Raw genomic sequence first — 13,827 nt, 5'->3', positions numbered from 1 at the left:
CTCATAGTTGTTTTAATTTGCATTTCTCTAATCAAGAGTGATTTAGAGCATCTTTTTATATGACTATAGATAGCTTTAATTTCTTCCTCTGAAAACTGCCTGTTCCTATCCTTTGACCATTTATCAACTGGGGAATGACTTGCATTCTTATAAATTTGATTCAGTTCTCTATATATTTGAGAAATGAGGCCTTTATCAGAGACATTGGCTGTAAAAAAATTTTCCCAGCTTTCTGCTTCCCTTCTAATCTTGGTTGCATTGGCTTGGTTTGTGCAAAAACTTTTTAGTTTAATGTAATGAAAATTATCCATTTTCCATTTCATGAGGTTCTCTGTCTCTTGTTTGGTCATAAATTCTTCCGTTCTCCATAGTGCTGAAGGGTAAACAATTCCTTGTTCTTCTAATTTACTTATAATATCACTCTTTATGTCTAAATTTTGTACCTGTTTTGACTTTATCTTGGTATATGGTGTAAGATGTTGGTCTATGCCAAGTTTTTGTCATACCATTTTCCAACTTTTCCTGCGGTTTTTGTCAAATAGTGAGTTCTTATCCCAAAAGCTAGGGTTTTTGAGTTTCTGAAACTGTAGATTATTACTATAGTCATTTACTACTCTGTCTTGTATACCTAACCTATTCTGCTGATCCACCACTCTGTTTCTTAGCTAGTGCAAATAGTTTTGACAATTACTGCTTTATGAAACAGTTTCAAGTTCTGGTACAGCTAAACCACCTTTCTTTGCATTTCATTTTATTAATTCACTTGATATTCTGGATGTTTTTTTCTTCCGGATGACTTTTGTGGCTATTTTTTCTGGCTCTATAAATTAGTGTTTTGGTAGTTTGATTGGTATGACACCAAATAAGTAAATTCATTTAGGTAGAATTGTCATTTTTATTATATTACCTCAGCCTACACATGAGCAGCTGATATTTTTCCAATAATTTTAACATGACATTATTTGTGTGAAAAGAGTTGTGTAATTGTGTTCATATACTTCCTAGCCTTGTCTTGGCAGGTAGACTGTCAAATACTTTATATTGTCTACAATTACCTTAAATGGAATTTCTCTTTCTATCTCTTACTGTTGGTCTTTGTTAATAATATATAAAAATGCTGATTATATTTGTGGATTCATTTTATATCCCACAATTTTTCTAAAGGTATGAATTATTTCAAGTAGTTTTTCAGTTGGTTCTCTAGGATTCTCTAGGTATACCATCATATCATCCGCAAAGAATGATAGCTTTATTTCTTCACTGCCTGTTCTAATTCCCTCAATTTCTTTTTCTTCTCTTATTGCTAAAGTTAACGTTTCTAGTATAATATTGAATGACAGTAGTGATAATGGACATCCTTGTTTTACCCCTAATATAATTGGAAATACTTCTAGCTTATTCCCATTACATATAATGGTTGCTGGTGGTATTAGATAGATGTTACTTATAATTTTCAGGAAAACACCATGTATTCCTATGCTCTTAAGTGTTTTTAATAGGAACATATGTTGTATTTTGTCAAAAGCTTTTTCTGCATCTCTTGGGATAATCTTATGATTTCTGTTAGTTTTGTTGTTCATATGGTCAGTTATGCTGAGGGTTTTCCTAATATTGAATCAGCCTTATATTCCTGGTATAAATCCCACCTGATCATAGTTTATTATCCTCATGATAAGTTTCTGTAACCTCTTTATTAATATTTTATTCTTTTCTTTTCTTTTTGCATTTAAATTCACTAAGGAACTTGGTCTATACTTTTCTTTCTCTGTTTTAGCTCTTCCCAGTTTAGATATCACCACCATAGTTTTTTTCATAAAAAGAGTTTCGTATGATTCCTTCTTTGACTATTTTTCCAAATATTTTATATAGTGTTAGAATTAATTGTTCTTTAAGTGCTTGGTAGAATTTCCTTGTAAATCCATCAGGCCCTAGAGACTTTTTCTTGGGGAATTCATTGATGGCTTGCTTAATTTTCTTTTCTAAAATGGGGTTATGTAAATATTTATTTCCTCTTCTCTCAATCTGAGCAATTTATATTTTTGTAAATATTCATCCATTTCACTAAGATTGTCAGATTTATTGGCATATAGTTGAGCAAAATAGTTCTTAATTATTATTTTAGTTTCCTCTTCTTTGGTGGTGAGTTCACCCTTTTCATTTTTAATACTGGAAATCTGGCTTTCCTCTTTTTTTTTAATCAAATTAACCAAAGATTTATCTTTTTTTTTTTCATAAAACCAGCTCTTGGTTTTGTTTGTTAGTTCAATAGTTTTCTTAATTTCAATGCCATTCATGTCTCCTGTGATTTGCAGAATTTCTAATTTGTTATGTCGTTGGGATTTTTAATATGTTCTTTTTCTAACTTTTTTAATTGCATACCCAATTCATTAATCTCCAATTTCTCTATTTTATTCATGTAAACATTTAGTTCCCCTAAGAACTGCTTTGGCTGCATCCCATAAGTTTAATTTGTCATCTCATTATTATGCTGTTCTTAGATGAAGTTATTGATTATTTCTGTGATTTGTATTTTGACCCTCTCATTCTTTAGGATTAGATTACTTATATTACAATTAATTTTTCATCTATCTTACTTTCTTTCATTGTTTTTTTTCTTGATGAGGCAATGCGGTTAAGTGACTTGCCCAGGGTCTCCCAGCTAGTGAGTGTTATGTGTCTGAGACTGGATTTGAACTCAGGTCCTCCTGACTTCAAGGCCAGAGCTCTATCCACTGCACCACCTACCTGCTCCTGGTCTATCTTTCCAGGGCCCTTTATTACATGTAGTTTTTATTGCATCATGATTTGAAATGGATGCATTTAATATTTTTGCATTTCTGCCCTTGATTGTGTGGTTTTTATGCCCCAGTACATGGTCATTATTTTTTTGTAGCTGCTATGTACTGCTGAGACATATTCCTGTCTGCCATGATTCAATTTTCTTGAGAGGTCTACCATGTCTAACTTTTCTAAAATTCTATTAACCTCCTTAACTTCTTTCTTGTTTATTTTGTGGTTAGATATATTTAGTTCTGAGAGGGTGAGGTAAAGGTCCCCCACTTCATATAATTTTGCTGTCTATTTCCTTTTTTTAAAATTTATTATTTTTAATACAAATTTATTTATGTTTAAAAATTATTTAAAAAAATAAAATTTATAGAGAAAAAAAGGAAAAAAACAACACAGTATACTCCCCCAACTACACCATAAGGTAGATAATATAAATATTATTGTACAAATTTCATAGATGAGGAAACTGAGCTTCTGGTAACCTCCCATTCTAATGCTGTGAAGATACCTTGCAATTCAGAGTTGAGAATGGGAAACAGGAAGAATATTGTGGAACGCACTGTCGTGTGTCTGTCCAGTCCATGGAGCACTGAAGGCCAACATCCTCATAGAAAAAAGGAAGTGTGTGCAAACAGTTGGCCAGAACTATGTGGGATGAGATCCAGTACATGAATCTTTCACAGAGATGAAAGCAGTAATGCTACCATGACCAAGCCTTGTCACCTCATACTGTTTTTTACTTCTTTTCCTCTTCATCTATCTCTTTTAATATTCTTTTAACATTTCCATTGCAAGTGCTGAGAAGGAAAACAAGATCAAGAAAACTCCATCTCCCTGAAGTGTTGAAGACTTACCTTGTACCCCTTCCAAAGGAGATCTAGTTTTTGAAAAACTGACTCCATAGATGAAACAACAGTTAAGTATATGTGAATTACTAATGATAGAACTTTCGATATTGTTCCACCTGCCTCCAGACAAATCAGGTCACCTGGAACTTATTAAACACCTACTATGTGCCAGTCACTGTGCTAAAAAATGAGGATACAAAAAAAGGGGGAAAAAAATTCCCTGACTTCAAGGAGTTCACAGTTAGATGGAGAAGACAACATGGACAACACTATGCACAAAAAAGATAAATTCAGAAAAATTTTTTAGCAGTCTCAGAGGGAAGACACAAGATAAATGAAGGTTGTAAAAAAAAACTTCCTGTAGAAGACTAGAATTTATATGAAACTTAAAGGAAGTCAGGAAATTCAGGAGAGAGAGATGAGGAGGCAGAGCTTTCCAGGCGTGGAGGACAGCCAGTGCAAATTCCCAGAGTCAGAAGATGGAGTGTAGTGTCTGAGAGTTAGAAAGGAGGTCGCTGTCACTGGATCATGGAATACATGAAAGGGAGGAAGATATAAGAAAACTGTGAAGACAAGAAGGGGGCAAATTAAGAAGAGACTTAAAAGCAAAGCAGAGAAATTTTTATTTGATTCTGAGAAAAATAGGGAGCCAGTGGAGTTTGAGGAATTTGGTCACACTTATGTTCTAGGAAGATCAGTTTTGAATGGAGGATGGATTGGAGTAGGGAGAGACAAGGCTGGGAGACCAACCAGCAAGCTCTTGCAATAGTCCAGCTGCAAAGTAATGACAGTATGGACCAGGGTTGTGGCAGCGGCAGAAGAGAGAAATATAAAAAGAGATATTATAAAGGTAGAAATGATAGAATTTGACAAGGATTTTAAATTGGGTGGGATGGTGTGAGTGTAGTAAGAGTCAAAGACAATACCTAATTTGCAAACATGTAAGACTGAGTTGATGATGGTCCCCTTAATAGTAATAGAGAAATTAGGAAAAGAAGAGAGTTGAGGGTACAGAGTAGGTAGTGAAGACAATGAGTTCAGTTTGGGATACTTTGAGTTTAAGACTTCTGTGGGAGAATCAGTTTGAGAATGCCATTAGGGAGTTCATGATGAGAGACTGGAGATCAGGAGAGAGGTTAGGGCTGCATCAATAGATGTGAGAGTTATCTGCATAGAGATGATAATTGAATCCATGGGAGCTGATGAGATCACCAAGTGAAATAGTTTAGAGGGAAAAGGGAAGAGAAGAGGGCCCAGGCCAGAGCCACACAGAACCCCCATAGTTAGTGGGGGTGACATGGAGGAAGATTCAGCAAAAGAAACAGGGAAGGAGTTGCCAAACAGGATGAACGATCAAGTAGAACCAGGAGAGAGTAGTCATGAAATCTTAGAGAAAGAAGAGAGTCAAGGAGAAGTGAGTGACCAGTTGTGTCAAGGGCCACAGGGAAGATTTGTTTATTAATTTGTTTAAATTAATTTGTTTTGGATTATCAACAATCACTTCCATAAGCTTTTGAGTTTTAAATTTTTCTCCCCCTTCCTGCTTACCTCCCTCCCCAAGGTGTCATGCAATCTGATAGGCTATACATATTAATTCATGTTAAACATATTTTCACATTAAGTGATGTTGTAAGTAAGAATTTGAACCAATAAGAGGAACCACCAGAAAGAGGAAACAAAACACAACAGAAGAAAAAAAAGCAAATAGTATGCTTCAATCTGCATTCAAACTCATTGTTCTTTCTGTATGTAGGTAGCATTTTCCATCACGAGGTCCTTGGAGCTGTCTTAGGTATTTGTATTGCTGAGAAGGATTAAGTTTGTCAATTAGTCATCGCACAACATGGCTGTGTACAATGCTCTCCTGGTTCTGCTCACTTCACTCAACATCAGACCATATAAGTCTTTCCAGGTTTTTCTGAAGTCAGCTTGTTCATCATTTCTTATAGCACAATAGTATTGCATTACATTCATATACCACAATTTGCTCAGCCATATCAATTTCCAATTTTTTGCCACAACAAAAAGAACTGATATGAATATTTTTGTACATGTAGGTCCTTTTCCTATTTGCATGTTCTCCGCAGAGAAGAATTTGAAGGAGAGGCAGGGCCACATAAATCTCACTACTTGGAAGCCAGCCTACTCTGCCTAGGGCTAAATTGGTTATAACATTGTTGAGAAATGAATTCTAAGTGAGGAGATTAAGGTAGAGCTTCTAATCCTCAGCACCTCAATTAAAGGCAGTAAGAGTCATAACTAAAAATCAGAAAGGATAGCTTTTCGTTCCAAATGTTGAAAACTAGGGATTTGATTGAGAACTCAGCAATTTAGACCCCAACGTAGACCATGAGAAATTCAGGTCTCATCTCTACTGTACAATTTATAACCAAGCCATGAACCTAGTACTTACCTGGCTTTACATAGTAGGAACAGTACCAGTGCTAGGGATCTTTGCTTTGACCTTTTCACCCTCCTACTGGAAATGACAGAAGGGGCAGGCTATGAACCCCAGAGATGGACATATCCATCCTCCTGGAGAAAAATTGTCTGCTTATGGGTTTAATGGCATTGATATTCATACACACACAGTCACACACACACACACACACACACACACACACACACACACTCATTTCCTTTCAGTCATGCAGGTAAACCAGGTCTTCCAAATTAACACAGATTCTAACCAAAACATTGGGAAACCAAGACTCAGGTGTCACACAGCAGGTAAGCATGAAAAGGACAGGAACCCAGGGAAGAAGGTTTGGGGACCCTGCAGTATCCCTAGCCCTAGCTGAGGGCTAGGCTTGTCACTGATAATCCTGGGCCATCCTTCTTTCCCCCTAAGTGACATGGCAACTGATCATCCCTCAATAAACTCATCCTGAGACCTCTTTGTCCAGATCCAGGTGGGAATACACCAGGCAAAGTCATCCACATTCCTTTATTTGACCAACAGCATGATCAACAATCTAGGGTTTGGGCTGCAATCTGTGATACAAGAAAGAACTAAAAATAGAATATATGACAATTGGTCTGCTCTAAATAATGAAAATTTAAAAACATTCCACATTTTAATGGCCCCCCTCCCTTCAATTTATCAGCATTCTACTGCATCTATTGTTCATTCTTCTCTCACAACTGAGCTGGGGAAAAGCAAAGTGGGTGGATAGTTATTTCGAGGACAAATCCAAGTCCAGTGAGGGGAAGTGATGTGCCAAAATTCAAAGTCATGGCCAGGGCCATGACCAGGATTAGAACTCGGAGTTCCAAGGCATGTCATGATTTCCACCATGGACCTTTAGCTAGCGAAAACGAGGCTGACAGGATAAAAGCATGTTGGCGACAATTGATCAGCTGCTCTTGGCCCCATTCATTACTGAGGCTGATTTCTGAGCTTGACAATTTGTTACATTCATGTATCTTCCCATATCTTTCTTCCACTCCCACATCCCACACACCTTAGCTCCTCTTCACCAGCTTACCTCTCATTATTCTCACATCTTGTTTTTTTTTAAATGCTTCATGGATATTTTTTTGTTTTACATGGTAGTAACTTCTGCAAATATTAACCCCTCCAAATTACTGCCTGTCCAGTAATTGCATTTGACAACATATACAACATTCTGCCCTGGTAATCACCAGCCTCTCTGCCCTGGTGCAGAGTGGTATGTATAATTATCCTCTTTTTGGGATCATTGTTGGTCACTCAGTTACTCAGATTTCCATTTCTTCTTAGTGATTTTTTGTTTACATTGTTGTAGTCATTCTGCACACTGTTCTTTCATCTCTGCTTTTTTCACAGGGCATCACTTGGCACAAATCTCCCTCCAGTCTTTCTGAATTTCTTATATTCCTTTTTTACCACACAATGATATTCTGTTGTATTCATATGTCACAGTTTTTAGAGGGTATTTTATTTTTTTAATTATCAAGTGTTTATTTTCTCTCCTCGCCACCCCACCTGCAGTTTTTTTAAAAAAGGGGAAAAAAATCTCATTGAAACCTATGCAAACATATGTATGTATCTGTGTATGTAAGTATGTAGTCAGGCAAAACCAATGCTGGCACTGGCCAAGTCCAAAATGTATGCTTCATTCAGCATTAAATATCTATTCTATCTCTATAAGGAGGTGGATACAGTGCTTTATCTCACTACATTTTGCATTCATTCATAAAAATATTACCAGGCTTTTCTGAAACATCCACTTCATCACTTCTTATACCACAATAAAATTCTATCACATTGATATACCATAACTGGTTCAGTCACTCTCCAATTGATAAACATCCCCTCAGTTTCCAATGCTTTATCACACAAGGGCTGACATATAAATATATCTTTCAGATATTTATATGTATTTTACATATGAGTCTTTTTGCTCTTTCCTTAACCTTTTGGGGAACAGTGGTATCACAGGGACAAAGGGACATAAAATAATACCATTTGGGGCAGAGTTTCAAATTACTTTCCAGAATAGGTACACTAGTTCAGAAGTTCCACCAATCGTACATTCATTCACCTGTTTTCCCACATTTCCTCTGGCCTTTGCCATTTTCCTTTTTTGTCATCTTAGGCAATCTAATGGGTGTGAACTGCTACTTCAGGATTGTTTCAATTTGCATTTCTCTAATTTACAACATCGTTCATATGGTTACTGATAACTTGGATTTCTTCCTCTGAAAATGGCCTATGAATATCCTTTGTCCATTAATCGATCGGGGAATGGCTCCTATTCTTGTAAATTTTACTTTGTTTTCAATATATTTTAGAAGTGAGACTTTTATTAGAAAAATTAGTTGCAAAATTTCCCCCACCCCCAATTTCCTGGTATTTTTTTTTCATTTTATCTGCATTTGTTTTCTTTGTGCAAAAACATTTTAATTCTATACAGTCAACAGTATTCATTTTACCTCTTGTGTATCTGTATACCTCCTATGTACCTATCTCTGTCTATTTCATCATGAACTGTTCCCTTATCCATGGCTGACAAGTAATTCCTTCCATGCTCCATTAATTTGCTTATGGTAGTCTCCTTTTTGTCTAAGTCATGTACCCATTTTGAATTTATCTAATATATAGTGTGAGATGTTGATCTATGTTAGTCTACTTTCCAGTTTTCCCAACAGTTTTTGTTAAATAGTAAGTTCTTCTTCCACTAGCTGGGATTTGGAGGTTTGTCAAACCCTAGGTGACTGTGCTCAATTGATTATGTATATCGAATACCTAATCTGTTTCACTGATCAACCTCACTCTTACCCAGTACCGAATTGTTTTGACAATTATAACTATGTAGTATAGTTTGAAATCTGTTATCATTAGGCCCCCTCACTTATTTTTTTCAATGCTTCCCGTGATATTCTTGACCTTTTGCTCCTCCAGATGAATTTTGTTATTATTTTTTCCAGCTTTATCATGTAATTCTTAGGTAGTTTCATTGGCATGGCACTGAATAAGTAACCTAATTTGAAGACTGTTATTTTTATTATCTTGGCTTAGCCTATTTGTGATCAACTGATATTTTTCCACTTACTTAAATCTGTGTTTATTTATGTGAAGAGTGTTTCATAATTCTAGCCATATAAGTCTTGTGCATATCTTGGTATGGGAACTCCCAAGTATTTTAAACAGTCTGTAGTTCTTTTAAGTAGAATTTCTCTAGCTCTACTGATTGAATTTTAAAGGTAATATGCAAAAATGCTGATGACTTCTATGAGTTTATTTTATATGCTGCAAATTTACTGGAATTGTTAGTTGTTCATTTTGTTTTTTAGCTGTCTTTTGAGGATTCTCTAGGTACAGCATCACATGATCTGCAAAAAAAGACATTTCTGTTTCCTCATTGTCTGTGGTATTTCTTCCTTTCCTTTTTTCTTGTCTTATCACTATAGTTAGCATTTCTAGTAAAATACTAAATTGTAATGATGATAATGGACAACTTGTCTCACCCCTGACCTGATGGAAAGGCTTCCAGATTTCTTGTTGTTCAGTCATGTCTGAGTTTTTGTGACTCCATCTGGGGTTTTCTGGGCAATGATACTAGAGTGTCAGCTCTACTGCTAATATTTTCTATTTTTTTAACCAGAGTCAAATACTTTTTATAATTACCATTTTATAATATGATTTGAGGTCTGGTGATACTATCTATGCCTCACTTCATTCCTAATGATTTTTACTTGGCATTTTCTTCAATATTCTAGATCTTTTGGTCCTCCAAATGAATCTTTTGTTTTATCTAGTTCCATAAAGTATTCCCTTCATAATTTGACTGTTATATAGCATTAAGTCTATAGTATTTCCACTTTTATTACAATTGCATGGCCCAAACATGAACACAGAATATCTCTTCACTTGTCTTACTTTATACATGTAAAGAGTATTTTATGCTTTATTTGCATGAATTTTACATATATCTTGGCAGACTACCACGCAGATATTTATGTATTTTGTACTTTTTAAAATGGAATTTCTCTTCTTTGATTTTGTTGGTACTGCATAGGAATACTAATAATTTTTATAGGTTTATTTTGCACCTTGCTACTTTGCAGAAGAACTTTCCTCATTTGCAGCCCTCCCTGGCTGAAAATAATACTTTAAATATTAACTCCTTTGACAACTTCACCCAGACATTCATTTAATTGGCTAAGAAAGAAACTGCCACCACCTGCCAGGGAACACTTAGAGGGGCTTGACATGTGCCACCATATATCCCCTTTGTCTTCTACTGTCCTCTTCAATATCTGTTCTGCAGTCTCACTGCAGAGACTGACAAGAGGCTGTTGGTAAGGTGAAGATTGGGGTTTGCCAGTGAGCAGAGTGGGAAGGAGAGGTTTCTCGGTTAAAATGAGTTCTTAAGAATTTATAATATATAAAGATGACATTGGAGATTTCTCAAAGAAAGTCAGTGGTTATCTCATAATATCAATCAATCAATAATCAACATATATTCATCAGGGTTTGCTATAATCTGGGCACTGTGCTATGAACTTTAAATACCAATACAATGAAACAGTTCTAATAACAAAGAGCCCATATTCAATGGGAACTATAAGAAGTATATATTAATATGTGTGATATGTGTAGATTTATAGAATATGAGGATGATAAATGCAAATAAACACAAAGTACTTATCTGTAAGGTAGTTTGGGGTGTGGGGCACTAATAGTTTTAAGTATCAGGAAAGGCATCACCCACTACCTGCCACAAGGGTGGACCTTGAGCAAGGGCATGAACATTCCAATCAAAAGCTCCTCTTAAAATATCTCTTTCCAGCACTGATGCTCTGTCTCAACTCATCCTCAATGGTGAGCAAACTCCCACTCCACCAGGATCTCCCCATCCCAGTGATTTAGAATGCCTGGTTGCCATCATTTAAACCCCTTTCTCCATCCTCCAGTGACTGCTCCTTAATTTTTATCCTCTTCAAGGCAAATCCCTCAATCTCCTACTCTAAAGTCACCCATCTCTTCCACTGTGCTCTCTAGAATGCTTGTTCCATAGGTAATAAACTTGCTTTTATCTTACACTTGTTTCCTATTTCATTCCCTGCAACTTCTGGCCCTCACTAAGACTGGCTTTTTCTTAAGGATACTGCATCACTGGTCTCCTTTCCTTGTTATATTCATTCACAGCCTCTGATTCAATGATCATGATAGATTAGGTGAAATACTTCTTGCTCCCCATTGCCCCTTCTAGAATCTTCCTCCATCACTATCTCTCAGTAACCTCTCCTCCTCTGAGGTTCATTCAATCCAAATTTGTCACTCAATGAAGATTCTGAGATTTGTGCATTACCAACCCAGAAGACATTCTGCTTTCTGTTTCAATAAGTCCAGTAAATGGCTCAAGGTCTTTCTACCCCTATTCCTGTCCTCATACTAGGGGACTTCAACACACACACACACATATATATATATATATATATATATATATATACATATATGTATACTCCCTCAAGTACCCTAACTCAACAATTTCTCACTCTGCTCAATTCCCATGATGTATGCCTCCACTCCATCCCAGCTCTACTCAGAGATGGCCATTTCATCTATCTAACCTTATCACTAGCCTGAAATGCTAGCCCTCCTCACCTCTGACTCCTGACTTCTTTGAATTATTTTAAGACAATTCAGACCCCACCTTCAGGAGAACTTTCCCACCCCTCCTCCATCCCCCTGCCTTACCTCTGGTATCATTTTCCATTTGTACTGTACATATCTTGCATGTACAGAGTTTTTTCATGTTCAACCTTTAGAACATGAGCTGCTTGAGCAAGGCCTAAGTTTGTGTCTTTCAGTGCATTCCTAGCATTTAAGACAGTGCCCAGCATATAATGCCTAACAAATGTTTGTTGACACTTGGCTGACTGACTGGATCCAATAGATGAAAAGGTACCACCCCAGAACCATAGCACCTCTGAAGTGACCTGTGTGTTCTCAACATTTCTGACACTACTGGCCCCTACAGGTGTAATTCACCTTCCCATGACTTCTTCTCAAGTCCCCAGGTTACAATTAACATTCAATTCTATGCTTTGTGAACTACCAATAGCAAATGGTGAATGAGATCTCTGTCTATCCCACAATCCCCTGGGACATTCAACTTCCTATAGCTTCATTCTGAACCAGAATGTACATAGAGACTCCTCAGTTCCAAAGCTAGAAGGGACATTAGGACAAATCTGACCCAAACCCCTTGTTTCAAAGATGAGGAAACTGAAGTCCAGAGAAACAAACAAATAAAAAAAAAACATTATCTTCTACTGGCTAGTGATAGAGTCAGAACTATTACAACACTTCATACTGCTTCTCTTGCTTCTGCAAAGAACAAACAAAGCCTTAAGGTCCAGTCCAAAAAAATTATCTGGACTTCCACCCCAACAATTCAATATTCTAAGGAGAACATTACTCGGTAAAATTTGGTTAAAATGCTATAAAAATGTGGGTGATTGTGTGATGTGATATAATAATAATAGTTAGCAATTACATTGCACTTTAAGGATTGCAAAGCACTTTACCAATATGATCTCATTTGATCCTCACAACAACCATGGGAGGGAGATGTTATTGTAATACTCATTTTAAGCATTAGGAGACTGAGGCGGACAGAAGTTAAATGACTTACCCAGAGTCACACAGCTAGTAAAGTGTCTGAAGCCACATTTGAACTCAGACCTTCCTAATTCCTGGTCTAATGATCTATGGAGCACTTACATGAGCTGGTCTTCATAAGAATGTCTGACTCTAATGTCTATGGCTGGAATTTTTTGTGGGTCTGGGAGATATGTAGACACGGAGTACAGTTGGTCCATGGGTTAAGCGAGAAGGAATTCCCAAAATAGGAATCACCCCTTGCCCCCAAAATAGCCAATCTCTCTTGTGCCCCAGGAATAGAGTTCAAGAGAGCATTTAGGTCCTTTCCTAACAAAGTAGGGTTATGGAACAGCTGAGAACCCTGCATTCAGAAATGATACTTACTTCCTTGGAAGACATTTGTTAAATTTCATTTTTCGTTTATGGAATAAAACAAGCATTTGCATAATGTATTATAATAAAAAAGATGATTGCATATGAAACCGCAAATCTATTATATACAATTCGCTGTTCCTTTTAAATATGAAATGAAATTATAATGTAATTTTTTTCTTCCCCCCCAAAACAAACTAGAGAGGAATACCATTAGACACAAATAGACATATGTAGATAAATAGATAGATAGATTTATAGATAGACAGGTAAAATAATTCTATAAATACTACTATTCATCAGTTCTTTCTCTGAAAGACTTTAGAACACTATTCTTGCTCTGGAATGAATTGGAAATCATCTTATCTAGAGTCAGGGAGTTGGACAAATAGAACTTCCAAAGCTAACTTTCTGGACAACAACCATGAGGTTTCTGGATGGCCAGGGAGAGGGTCCTACCATGATAATATGGCAAATGAGTAGGAGCTCTCTCTCATGCAGTATCCTTGGGCCTGGCTGCTCAGGTAGGCCCTCTGCTCTTATGCTAGTTTTGGACAAAGCCACAATTGGACGCCTGGTGACAACAATGACAATTGCCAGCATGACCTCCCTGACAAAAAATTAGATATCTACCCCTAACCAACCCTTGTTGACTTAGCAAATGGCTTTAGGCCATTTTAGGAGGTGGGGGGAGGGATTAGGGAGCTTGTAGAGGAAGGA

The sequence above is a fragment of the Phascolarctos cinereus genome, unplaced genomic scaffold (assembly GCF_003287225.1).
Source record: "Phascolarctos cinereus isolate Bilbo 61053 unplaced genomic scaffold, phaCin_HiC Scaffold_1;HRSCAF=81, whole genome shotgun sequence".
NCBI lineage: Eukaryota > Metazoa > Chordata > Mammalia > Diprotodontia > Phascolarctidae > Phascolarctos > Phascolarctos cinereus.
The sequence above is the reverse complement of the archived record's forward strand: the minus strand, read 5'-3'. Positions refer to the sequence as shown.